At 51.1% G+C, this 13,600-nt stretch overlaps 1 protein-coding gene across 3 annotated transcripts in view; it reads left to right on the forward strand.

Moving 5' to 3' along the window:
* The first annotated feature begins 7,376 nt into the window (after window positions 1-7,376).
* SOCS5 (suppressor of cytokine signaling 5) overlaps window positions 7,377-13,600 on the forward strand; it is a 48,059-nt gene continuing 41,835 nt past the window's right edge. For all 3 annotated transcript variants that reach the window (XM_043543796.1, XM_037895863.2, XM_037895862.2), the window contains exon 1: window positions 7,377-7,544. The gene's annotated coding sequence lies outside the window, so the exon portion shown is untranslated. The remainder of the gene's footprint in view (window positions 7,545-13,600) is intronic.

Genomic DNA, 13,600 nt, shown 5'->3' on the forward strand with positions numbered 1-13,600 from the left:
ATGATGTTAAACAAATCCAATTTTCCCATAAGATTTAATTTAAATGCGGGGAGTTAGGTTCCAAGGAAATTTGGGGGGGGGGGGCAGACAAAAGGCATTATATACTGTACAGTACAGTACAGTACAGTTCTGTGGTTGAGAGGTGCCCCTGGCTTACCCCTCACAGGCACAACCCACTGCAGGCAAGAACGCTAGGAAGCACCTTGCACAGCAGCAGCGGCAGCTTCCCTCAGAAGAACAGGTGCCAACTTTGCTGGGGGATGCTCCAGGCCTGCCTCTTCCTGTCCCCGCTCCACTCCAGTCCCACCTCTTCCCCCTCCCACTCCACCTCCTCTCCGGAGCAGTCTGCATCCCCGCTCCTCCCACTCCGTCCCAGCGCTTCCCTGCTCCTCCCCATCCCTCCCAGAAAGTCCTAAGCACCGCCAAACAGCTGTTTGGCGGCGGGGGAAGCACTGGGAGGGCGGGGGAGGAGGCGGAGAAGAGGAACTTGTGCAATGCTCCCTTGTAAAGTTGCTGCTCTTCCACAGAATCTTACAAGCAGTGGACAGAGCAGGCAGCCAAATGACATTATAAGGAAGCATTGCACAACTTTAAACGAGTATGTTCCCTCATGGAGCAGCGATGTAACTTCGAAACAACATTAAGCGGGAGGACATTAAGTGAGGAGTTACTGTCGTGGCAAGTTCCCCTTGACACTGGCTCAGCGGGCATCTTCCTGAAACACGCTGAGCCCCTGCGCAGCTCTAACACCATTTTCCTCTAAAGTTCCCCTGGGTCACTTCCTACCAGAACCTCCGGACCCTCCATGTCAAGAGGTCCTCCGGTCTGTTCCCCCGTGGTGACGTGCTCCATCCAGGCATCAGGGCACATCCCAGCTTGGCTGGCTTCCGGATCCTGGAGCTCAGGGTGTCCCTCCTTGGGAGCTGGCGGCGTGCCTCCTTCCCCTCCAGTGGTCAGCCCTGACTGAGCAGCTCCTCAGGATTTTATACCTGTTCTCCAGTTGAAGCATGCCCAGCAGAGCCTCAGGAGTGGGGCTTCCTCTGCTAGAAGGAAGGGTTAACACCTGCGGTGCCGCTCCGTCCCGTCACACACCATCCCCCTTAAAAGGACCACTGGGGCCAGCTGATTGTTGACCGTTCCCTCCCCCTCTTTTTCCCCTACTCGGGAAAAGAAGTCCGCATTCCCATGGGCTTTCCCTGGCTGATGTACCACGTGGAAGGAATAGGGTTGAAGGGACAAGTACCACTGCATGATCCGTGCATTCATTTTCTTCATGCTATTAATCCATCTGAGGGGTGCATGGTCAGTCACCAAGGAGAAGGGGATCCCTAATAGGTAGTACAACAGGGCGTCAACCACCCATTTAACCGCAAGGGCCTTAGGTACAAAATGGGGTGCTCTTCTCCCCCCATTTCTTGCAACAGCACAGCTCCCAGCCCTACCTCTGAGGCATTGGTCTGCAGGATAAAGGGCTTTGTGAAGACGGGCTGTGTGAAGTATTGGCTCCCGGGTCAACCGTTCCCACAGGGCGCATAAGGCATTCTCACAGTCTTTCAACCACTGGACCTTCCATGGCTGGGAGCTTCTCATCAAGTCTGTCTAGGGGGCGACAAGTGTAGCAAAATGGAGGTACAAATTGTCAATAGTATCCGGCCAGCCCTAAGAACTGCCATACTTGCCTTCTTGTCGTGAGGGTAGGGTAGTTCTTCAAGGCTTCCACCTTATTTACCAAAAGGCGTAGTTTCCCCTGGCTCACAGTATAGCCCAGGTAAGTCACTCCTTGTTGGCCCAAGTGACATTTGGCTGGGTTTGCGGTGAGCCCTGCCTCACCCAGAGCTCGTAGCACATTGGCGAGGTGCCAGAGATGTTCCTCCCAGTGGGCACTGTAAATGACGATGTCATTGATGTACGCTATGGCATATGAATTGTCGGGGCTCAGCACTTGATTCATGAGCCGCTGGAAGGTAGCCGCGGCTCCATGCAACCCAAAAGGCATCATCATGAATTGGTAGAGGCCAAATGGTGTTGGAAAAGCTGTCTTTTCTCTGGAGGTGGGTGTCAAAGGTATTTGCCAATATCCCTTGGTCAGGTCTAGGGTGGAGATGAATGCTGCCTTGCCTAGTCACTCCAGCAGCTCGTCCACCCACGGCATGGGATAGGTGTCAAAGAGAGAGACCGCATGCACCTTACAGAAATCAATGCAGAACCTGACTGTTCTGTCCAGCTTGGGAACTAGCACTATCGGGCTCAGCCATTCGCTCCTTGATTCTTCAACCACTCCCAGGGCCAACATCACCTCGAGCTCTTTCTGCACAGTCTCCCACATCTTCTTGGGGAGCAGGCGGTGGTTCTTCCTCACTTTGAGGCCGGGGATGGTGGCGATATGATGGTTTTCCCTGGCTGGGCTGACAAGACAGTGGGGAAAGCTGATATCAACTGTCGTAACTGTTCCTGCTGTACCGGGTTGAGCTATTGGCCTCTGGCTGCCACCTCTGGCTCTGCTGGTTCATCAGCCAGTGGCCCCAATTCGGGTTCTGGAGGGTACGGGGTGATCATCAGGCCTTCCTGGTCTCTCCAGGCCTTGAGGAGGTTCACATGGTATACCTGAGTGTCTTTCCTTCGCCCTGACACCTGAACTTCGTAGTCGACAGGCCCTATTCATCTGGTCACCTTGAAGGGACCTTGCCACTTTGCTAACAGCTTAGATTCGGAGGACGGTAACAACAAGAGGACACGGTCCCCAAGCTCAAAACTCCTTATCTTCGCCCCCTTATTATACTGAGCCTCTTGATGACGTAGGGCCTGCACCAGGTTCTCTCATGCCAAGGCTCCCAACTCCCAGAGCTGCTCTCGTAGGTGGAGGATATATTGAATGGATCCTCTGACCCGGTCTTCTGTTCTTCCCATGTTTCTTTTAGGAGATCTAAGATTCTCTGGGGTTTCCTCCCATAGATGAGTTTGAAGGGGGAAATCCCTGTGGAAGCCTGTGGCATCTCTTGCATGGCAAAGAGGAGCGCTGGGAGCAACTTATCCCAGTGCCAAGGGTAGTCTTCCACGAACTTTCTCAGCATGGCTTTCAGGGTGCCGTTAAATCTCTCTACCAACCCATCTGTCTGAGGGTGATAGACTGAGATCTTAAGGGCATGGATATTTAACAGCTGGCATAGCTCCACCATCAACCTAGAAGTTACGTTAGTACCTTGGTCCATCAGTATCTCCCATGGCAGACCGACATGAGCAAAGATTTGCAGGAGCTTATTGGCGATGACCGGGACTATGGCGGTTGGTAAAGGTACTGCCTCTGGGTACTGCGTGGCATAGTTGACCACGATGAGGATGTACTTGTGGCCCAAACTGCTCTTTTACAAGGGCCCCACACAGTCCAGGCCAATCCACTCGAAGGGCGTCCCAATCATCAGCAAGAGCACAAGGATGGCTTTTGGTACCTCATTTGGCCTGGCCGTCTGGCATTTGGGGCAAGAGGCGCAGTAATTCTGCACCTCTTGATGGATGGCCGGCCAGAAGAACCTCTGGGCCACCCGTTGCAGCATTTTCTCCCTCCTCAGATGCCTGGTCCAAGGCACTGAGTGAGCCAAGTGGAGTAAGCTCCTCTGGAACCACCATGGGACCAACAGTTGGCGCAGGTCATTTGTGGTTCCTGGACCACCTGATAAAGTTGTTATGGATCTCAAAATGGGGGACTTGCTGACGGTGTCAGGGTGGGTCTTCCTCCTCTGGGGAGTCCATCACCTGCTCCCAGGCCCAGCTGAGGGTGGTGTCCCCCCTTTGCTCTTCTAGGAAATCAGCATCTGCATCCAGTCATCCCTGGCCCTCCCTTGTTGGTGTCTCGGCAGGATTTCAGCCTCCTTCGGCTATCTTGGGATTCTCTGAGGGCTCCTCCAGGGGGCCGTCCAATGCTGGTTGGCCCAGTAATCCATGCCTCTTGGCCCGCACCCGTCTTTTCCTCGCAGGCCGGGTACCCCACTCCTGCAGGAGCTCAGCGAAGCCCAGCCAATCGCATCCCAGAATCACTGGGTACGCTAACTTTGGGGCCACCCCTACTAGGCACTGCCCACCTTGCTGAGTAGCCTCAAGCTGCAGCCAGACAATGCAGTAGGGTTTCATGTCCCCATTAATACACTACAGGCCTGTGGGGGCCATGGTGGGCCGGATGACTGTCTGGCTACATCCTGAGTCCACCAAAACCATGGTAGACGTCCCATTCACTTTCACTGGTACAACAATCTTATCCAGCTCCCACTTCTGGTCACATTGATCGGCGGCCCAAATCTGTTCATAATTACAAACCAGGTATGGGCAGTCCCTCCGGATATGCCTTATCTGTTTGCACTCGTAACACCGGTCTTGCTTTCCTTCTCCGGGTGAGGTGTTTTGGAAGGTAATCTGCCTTCTGCCTTCCCGATGAGTCATCTTGGCCCAACATGAGGTTCGTCCTGTTGGGTCCCTTGCACTGAGAGTCGGTGGGGTCCCCGATGACAGGGTATACAAACGGGGGCTCCCCCCTTCTATTTTGCACGCCCCCCATGCCGGGGTTGGGTTCCGTTCACCCGAGTTCCCCAATTTGGAGCTGATCTTCTCCCCTCCCTCCACTGCCATGTAATCCTCCATTAGGGAGGTCGTGTCGGTGAGGGTCCTCGGTGGTACCGCTGCACCCACTCCTTCCCCCTGGTAGGTAGGGTCTGGAGGAACTGCTCTAGGGCCGCGGTCTCGACTACTTGAATGCTCGTCCGGCATTCTGGTTCTAGCCACCTTCAAGAGAGGTCACGGATTTGCTGAGCCATGGCTTGTGGCCTGGCCCCCAGCGGGTACTGCTCTCGACGGAGTCGCTGGCGGTAAGTCTCGGAATTGACGCCCGTTTGGTCCAAGATGGTTGCCTTGACCTTGGAGAACTCCAGTGCCTCCTGTGGATTGAGATTGCGATATGAGGATTGAGCGGGGCCAGTTAAGTAAGGGGCTAAGATAGTGGCCCAGTATGTGGTGGGCCATTGGACTGTGGTTGCAACCTGCTCGAAAGTCACGAGAAAGGCCTCGGGGTCGTCCCCAGACTCCGTCATTGTTAGGCACACTAGTAGTCCTCCGAGGCCATCCCCAGCCCCGCCCCTGGCCGAGGACTTGGTGCATGTATTAGCAAAGTTGCCATCTGTTGAAATAGTTGCTCCTGGTTTGCTGTTGTTGGGCAGTCAGCTCCCAAATCAGCAGCTGCTGCTGTTCTTGCTGCTGTGCCACCTGCAGTTGCTGTTGTTCTGTGAGCTGTTGGAGCAACTGTCCTTGCTGCTGCTGCTGCTCTTGTGCCGCCTGCTGCTGTCGGTTGTCCAGCAGCCATTTCAGCAGCTTCTCTGGCTCCGTCTTGGGTGTCTGGGTCCTTCCTTCAGGCCCTGATCGTTGCCCACATTCTCCACCAGTTGTGGCAGGCTTGGCACCTTACCGCTCCCTTGGGGCAGGGAGAGGGGGAATGGGATGTCGGGACCTCGCCACTCCCAAGTTCGCGGGCTCGCCTCTCTGTGGGCTGCCCAATGGCCTCCATCCCTGCAATCACCCCTTGGTCAGGGTAGTGGGCCCTAGCAGCCGGAGTCCATATAACTCGCTCCCAGCATCGGAGGGGTGCGGCCCCATGGCCACAGTCCATATAATCAGAGAATCATAGCATATCAGGGTTGGAAGGGATCTCAGGAGGTCATCTAGTCCAACCCCCTGCTCAAAGCAGCACCGATTCCCAATTAAATCCCCAATTTAATCATCCCTTGCAGGCGGGGTAGTGCGGCATAGCAGCCGGAGTCCGTGTAACTCGCCCCAAACATCAGGGCAGTGTGGCCCACTGGTCAGGGTCCACGTAAATCACTCCCAGCGTTGCAGCAGTGCGTCTCAATGGCCAGAGTCCATATAATCCCCCTTGCAAGCCGGGTTGTGCAGCCTAGCACCTGGAGTCCATGTGGCTCATCTCAAGTGTCAGGGCAGTGTGGTCCAATGGTCAAAGTCCATATAATCCCCCTCACAAGCAAGGTACTGTGGCCTAGCAGCCGGAGTTCACATAATCACCCCTCACTGGTGGGGTAGTGTGGCCTAGCGGCCAGAGTCTGTATGATTCCCGTGCTGAGCCACCCCCACGACCCGGTGTTGGCTGGAGCCACCAGGGTCCCTTTTCTACTGAGAGTTCCGGTCAAAAACCGGACACCTGGTCACCCTACCAGAGTGCCCTCCTGCTCCCTGAACCCCTCATCCCTGGCCCCACCCCAGAGCCGGCACCCCCAGCAGGAGCCCTCCCCCCTCCTGCACCCAAACTCCCTCCCAGAGCCCGCACCCCCTCCTGCACCTCAACCCCCTCCCCCATCCTGGACCCCCCTTCCACACCCTGAACCCCTAATTTCTGGCCCCACCTTGAAGCCCACACCCCCAGCCAGAGACCGCAGCTCCTCCTGTACCCCAACCCCCTACCCCATCCCGGAGTTCCCTCTCACACTCCCACCCCCTTGGCCCCACCCCCCAGCCCGGAGCCCCCTCCTGCACCCAAACCCCTCATTCCCAGCCCCACTCCAAAGCCTGCATCGCCAGCCGGAGCCCTCATCCCCTCCCGCACCCCAACCCGCTGCCTCAGCCCGGAGCCCCTTCCCACACTTTGAACCCCTTGCCCCATCCCCCTCCTGCACTCAAATCCCTCATCCCCGGCCACACTCCAGAGCCTGCATCCCCTCCCGTACCCCAGCCGCCTGTCCCAGCCCTGTGAAAATGAACAAGTGAGTGAGGGTGGGGGAGAGCGAGCAAAGGAAGGGGGGATGGAATGAGTGGGAGGAGCAGCTCAGAGAAGAGGCGGAGCCCCAGGGCAGGGGGTGGGGCAAGGGTGTTTAGTTTTCTGCCATCAGAAAGTTGGCGACCCGATCAGGGCACCTGTACCAGATGCAATGGTTATTTTAGTCTCCAGGCTGTGCTGGGCACTGCGGGCGGTTTCCCAAGGCATAAGGTTGGCCAGGCCTCTCCTGTCAGCTGGAGGCCAGGGAAGGCCCTTGATGCCCTTTACTAAAGATTACTTTCTACCAGGCCCAGAACCAGGCCATAGAACATTCCAGCTAACGGTTTCCTCATTTAATTTTACCCCCACGTGATCAATCCCTTTGGCCGGGTTTATTGCCCGAATCCAAAATGGCCGCTGACGAGACCACTCCAGGACTGGGCAATCTGCCTGAATCCAAGATGGCAGTCAACGGAGGGTCGCTAGAGCGGTTCTAGCGGGGCCAGTACGAACGCAGCGCTCCTATAGGCTGGATGTGGCCCCACCTCGATGCCTGTACTGTTCCTATTGGTCCTATGAAGGTACAGGTCCTCTGTGATTGGTTGTCTCCTTGTCACTCCCCCATCCTTCTCCGCCCCTGGGCCCGGGGAGCTATTTTCCATTCGGTGGGGGTTCTAGCTGGGGCTGCGCCGTCCTTGCGAGGCAGCGGGAGCCGGGTGGGCCCGGGAGCAGATGATGCTGGGGCCCTGGGAGGAGTCGGGACGGGGCTGAGATGCGCCGGCCCCGCCGCAGCTGAACGGTAGGAGTCTCCCGGCTGGGGCTCGGGCTCCCCCGCCTGAGGAGCGGGGCACTGGGGGGCCTGCTCCGCTCCCGGCCGCAGAGAGGCGACCCGCCCCCCGCGGGCTCGCTCGCCTCGGCCTGTCGGAGGCCCGCTCCCCGCAAGGGGAGGCGGGGTGCAACCGCGGCGGCCGTCTCCCTTCCGCCCGCCATCAGCGAAAGCCCAAGGGAGCAGGCTGGGGGAAGGATGGGGGCAAAGGGGCTGGAGGGGAGCGTGGGGTCAAGCTCCACTTCCAGGTACAGTGCCCAGCCCCGTCCGTGCGCGGAGGGGTTGCTGCAGGGCGAGCAGATCCGGGGGTGCCCTTAGAGCCCGGCGCTGATGGGAAGGGTACCTGGCTTGCAGCGTCTGCTGGAGGAAGAGGGGCCTGCTGGAAAATTTTATAGTTTAGAGAGTGGCCACTTTTGCAGAGGTGGGGAAACTCGGAATTGACACTTCCACCGAAAAGTCAGAGCAGATCTTCTCCTGTCTTTAACTTTCAAATTAACCCACAAACTAAGTCAGACAAGAATCATATACAGTATGTCAAATTTTAAATGTCTAGGTGGAAAGGGAAAATTGACTTGCTAATACCATATAGTTAGATTTAGCATAATTCAGAGGCTAATACAGGTTATTGATGGTATTTTAGATATTTTATATACGTCTGTATATAACATATACACATATATTAGCTTTGCAAAATTGTGTCTCAGATGTTTACAATCTACTTGCGCGAATGGTTATAATGGGGAAAAAAGATGGTTTACTTGCCCCAGGCATGTGGATGAGAGAAATTTTGAAAAGCTGATTTATGTGTGCATTATTATGAATACTTCCTTGGAATTAAAGAGGTAATGCATAGCTCTCTTTCTGCTGTCACAAGCTTTTGTAATTTAATACCTGCACTGACCCACAATAGCTTGCTCCTATGGTGTACATTTGTATCTGCGATGTCCATGTTTATTTCAGGGTTTTGTGTTTCATCTGATCATTTATATATATTCATACCATGTAACAGTCAAGGTGTGGGCAGTTTCATCCCATCATTCACTTAAGTGCAGAAGGCTGCTCTTTTCATCTGCTCATTGAATTTTTTAATATGATATGTAGCCTTTGAAGGAAATTGTAAACCTATAGATTAAATAACTGTTTTAATGGTAGATGATTTGAATGGAAAGTAACTTATTTAATAGTAATCTTGTATTTATGTAAGTTCATTTTAAATATTAATAAATAAGACCCTGAAAAATTGCACAGATGGCTTGGTCTTGTTTTAAGTTGATCCATGGAAGCCAGAAGAATGGTGAGCTAGGGATGTGCTCTGAATAGTGAAAAGAGAAGTGAAAAACCTGTGAGTTTTTTCATGACTTTTGAATGCAATACATAAGGCTATGAACAAAGTGCCATTTTCTACTTTTAAAGTTTATCAGAGTACTGCAAAGCCCATAAAATTGATGTTAATATCTCTACTGTTCTTGAATTGATATTTAATCATAGTTAAAGACAGCCTTTGTTAATTTCTTCTGTAAAGTTGGCATTTTTAATTTAAACTCTACAAGACAAGTTAACTAGATTTCAAGGCACTTCTGTGTATTTCTGACATTCTTCCTATAAAACCCACAGTTACATATAATACAGTTTTTCACTAGATTATTGTAAATCGTACATTTCAAATGCTAACAGTTTGTGTGGTGTTTTGTTTTTGTTTTTTTTAACTTCACTAATCAGATACATCTTAAGGTTGGAATTCTCTTCTTTTTATGTATTGAGAAACATTTTCCAATTTGTCTTCCACTTTTAGGAAAGGAGTGATTCAGATGTCAGTATTTCATTGTTTATTTAAATCCTCAAAAATATACTTGGGACCCAAACCTGGAATGAAATCTGCCTGGGCACAGGAATACACTAGCATGAAACTCCTTGCAGGATGAGGTTTTTAAACCATCTCCTAAAATAACCTCAGAACTTGTGTGTGTGGTGTGGGTTTGTTTTTTTTTAAATATATCAAGAGGTTTCATAATCAATACTATGGTTAACACTTTCCTTTCATATAAAATTAGTTACAGTGAAGTATAAGGACCTCGCATCAAGATATAGTACTTGATCAAGCAAAAAGAGCCTTCTGGCCTCTTTTTTTTTTTTTTTTTCCCTGTCCCTACAATATGTTTTCACACAACCTTGCTCTAGTAACTTACAGCCATCAAAATTTCTGAGTTGAACAACTTCTTGTTAGAAGGATGCTCCTGGGGACATTCTGCACCTAAAAATTCTGCAAATTTTATTGTCAAAATAACACTATATAATCATACCAGTTTCAATTCTCTTGCAAAAAGAAAAGGAAAGGATGCATCCGATGAAGTGAGCTGTAGCTCACGAAAGCTTATGCTCAAATAAATTTGTTAGTCTCTAAGGTGCCACAAGTACTCCTTTTCTTTTTGCGAATACAGACTAACACGGCTGCTACTCTGAAATCTGTCAATTATCTTAGTAATTTATTTCAAAATACCAGTCAGCAAGTATGTTTGTAACCACACACACACACACCCACCCAGGCCCTGTTTCTCTGCCTCCTCTCACACCAAGCCCAGCGGGGGTAGGGGGACAGACACGCCTCCCCCCTCCCCCCCAGAGCCCATCTGTGGGGTCTTCCCAGCCCAGACTCTCTCACTCCCTATAGGCCAGCTGTGGGCCCCCCTCCCCAGCCCAGACGTTCACATTCTCTACCGCCCAGGGATCTAGAGGGAGAAACAGCCTCATGATAAGTCCCAAGCTTGCATGGAGTTTCCTTTGTGCAGCTGCCTCCTTCCTTCAGGGCATGCTGGGAAATGCAGCTGCTGGGAACCCTCCAGTTTCCTCCACCTCCCCCGACCCTAGTCTGCTATTTGTGAGGTGGCCTCTGCCTGGTCCAGCGGCCCCTAGTGGCGGCCAGCGGCACTGTAGCCCATTTTGGGGTGGGGGGAGGAGGGGCAGAAATTCTGCATTGCACAGTGCTGCAGAAATCCCCCAGGAGTGGAAGGAGAAGGGAATGTCCTTTCATAAGTCAGCAGTGGGGAGGGATGTTGGGGATGTGTTGCCATACAATAGCCATATAGCAGATCATATCTACAAAATGCAATCGGTCTTCTCCAGTAGGAGAGACTCCAAAGTTCTCTCCTGAATTTGACTTCTGGCATATTCTACAGTCCACCAAGATAACTGTCTTAAAGTTTCTTAAAACTGTCTTAAAGATTAAAATTGTTTAAAGGCCCATAGAAAGAATGAGTTCTTAAAGTGTGGCTCATCTGATCTCCTGTGACAGTGAATTGTGCAGATGAGGACTTTCCACTGAGAAATGTCCTATTCCCCTCATTTTGAGCCTGAGCTCTTCCAGCTGTAGCATCCATGTTCAAGCCAGGTTTACACTAAAAAGTTAAGTTGATCCAGTTACATTACTTAGCTGTGTGAAAAATGCACACTGCTGAGTGACATACTTAAGCAGACCTAACCCCTGGTGTAGACTGTGCTAGTGTCAGTGGAAGAATTCTTCTGTCAGCCTAATTAATGCTTCTTGGGGAGGTGGCTTTCGCTGTAGAGAGCTGTTACACTGTGGTGCTGCAGCTGTACCGCTGTAGTGTTTTAAGGGTAGATGTTACTCCTAGTGGAATTCTGCCCCTCAAAATTAAAATTCTGCAAAATTCTGCCTATTTTTTTATGTGAAAATAATGTAGTATAATCAAGCTGATTTCAATTATTTTTGGTAATTTACTTAAACTACAGTACAATGGATAGTGAATTGGAGTGGGGAGCATTGGAGGAAATCACCAAACCCCTTCTGCCTAATAGTAATGGGAGCTAGGTTTGACCCTTTATTTCTAGTTATTAGTCAACAAATATATGCAGCCGTATGCTCAGTGTTACATCATAGGCAAGTGAGGAGCAACTGAGGGCTGGGGACTCAAACTTACAAATTTATACTGGCTACTGACCATCTCCAGAAAGGTCAATAGCAAATAGTTCATGGAGCACATTTTGATAGGAAATTTTTTCAATCCAAAAATTTAGACCTGTTCTAATCATTAAAGCACCATAAGCATTACTAAGACCATACTGTCCTTTACACCGCTCTGGCAATGTAAAGGAGCCTTAACATTTTTACACCTCTTTTATACTCCTGGGGGAATTCACTAAGAACAATGGGAACAATTCACTGAGCAGGCAGGTGGCTACAGTCTCCTCCACCTGAGGGAACAGAGCCTGCCCTGTGCCTACCTCTTCAGAAACACCCCAAAGCCCTGCCCCCTCCATGCCAAGCATGCTGCAATAGTGAGCAAGAGGGACGGAGTGTCTCTCTCTTCTCATACGCATGGCTGCCCAGCTCCTCCCCCTCCCCCATGGTGATTTACATTTCTACCAGCTGATCTGGGTGCCCAAACTGACCTGCTGCACTGCCAGGAAGGGGGTACATGACCGCTCTTGCGACTTCACTTTGCTTTCCCTTTAGAAGTCATTTTTTCTGCAGGGAAGCACAGAAATCTGCATGGGCCATGAATTCTGTGTACATGCAGTGACGCAGAATTCCCCCAGAAGTAAGAGATAGCCTGAGTACAGAGTAACAGCCTCCAGGTTAACCAGGCCCCAGGGTCCATTCAGGAGTTTATAGATAAACATCAGGACATTGAAATGAACCCAGAATTTCAGTGGTAACCTATGTGGGTCTTGACGCAATGGTGTTATGTGCTTTCTGATATCATCAAAGGCTGGAAGGTAGAGTGTTGCATGTCAATCTCTCTGTAGTTTCTGGATGCCTTCTGTGTCAGTCCAAAGCAGAGTGCAAAGAACAGATTCTGGGGTCTAACAGACTGAGCTGCTGAAATTCTGTGACTTTTGGAAAATTATACCCACAATGTTCTATTCCAGCTGGAAAACTGAATTTAAAAAAAGAGGATTTCCCTGAAAACTACCTAGTACCTCTGAGTTTTGTTGGACAAATATATTGAAAACGTGAGATACGACATCTGTGATCACAACCTTTGGAGACTTTAGTTACTAGGTATTCTAAATTCTTGCTCATCGTAGGTGCCAAAGAAATGTTGATTTGGGGACGGAAACTTAATGGATGCAATTTTACCATGAATAGAAGTATTTATATCACTAAATGTTACAGTAATGCCCAGAGGCCCCACTCATACTAGGCACTGTTCAGACACCTAGAAGGCCCGGCTCCTGCCCCATAGAGCTTACAGTTTAGGAAACAAAGTGACATGAGCAACAACATTTAGGTTCTTTGAAATGAAGGGTAATGGGAGTTGCATACCATTGTTCATTTATCAGAATGTGGCTCAAAGTTTCAGCCATATATCTTTGGCCAAAGTTTCTAAACAAATCTATAAAATTATCCTCAGCTTGCTCCATTATGCTTTGGTATTGCAACACATATACAGTAGCAATAGCCTCTCTGGATGAAATGACTTAACTTTCTAGAAGTTGCTGTAATAGCATTTCATATAGGCAGTAATGCTGAGTAGAAGTTACTCCTGGGGGAATTCTGCACCACTGTGCAATGCAGAATTTTGCAGAAATTAATGTGCACGTAGAATCCCCCCCCCCCCCCCCCCCCCCACACACACACAATTGGCTGCTGGCTGCCGCTAGGGGCCTCTGGACCCCGCAGAGCCCAGCTCACACATAGAAGACATTGCCCTGGGAATGGGAGAGAACTAGAGGATTCCTGGCAGCTGCAGTTCCCCGCATGCCCTAAGGGAAGGAGACAGCGATGCACAGGAAACTATACAAGCCTGAGACCCAGCATCAGACTGTTTCTCCCTCAGGATCCCTGGGCTCTGAGGGGTAGTGGAGTGGGTATCTGGGCAAGGGGGAGCCTATGGCTGGGCTCTGGGAGGGAGGGGCAGGTGTCTGAGCTGGGAGGGGCAAAGCTGGGCTCTGTCGGGGAGGGACGGGTGTCTGGGCTGGGCTCACCCCACAGCTGGGCTCTGGGGGCAGGGATACAGGTGTCTGGACAAGTGGGCTGGGCTCAGGGGGGAGGGGGAGTGGGTGCTGTT

The sequence above is a fragment of the Chelonia mydas genome, chromosome 3 (assembly GCF_015237465.2).
Source record: "Chelonia mydas isolate rCheMyd1 chromosome 3, rCheMyd1.pri.v2, whole genome shotgun sequence".
In the NCBI taxonomy this organism is placed as follows: domain Eukaryota; kingdom Metazoa; phylum Chordata; order Testudines; family Cheloniidae; genus Chelonia; species Chelonia mydas.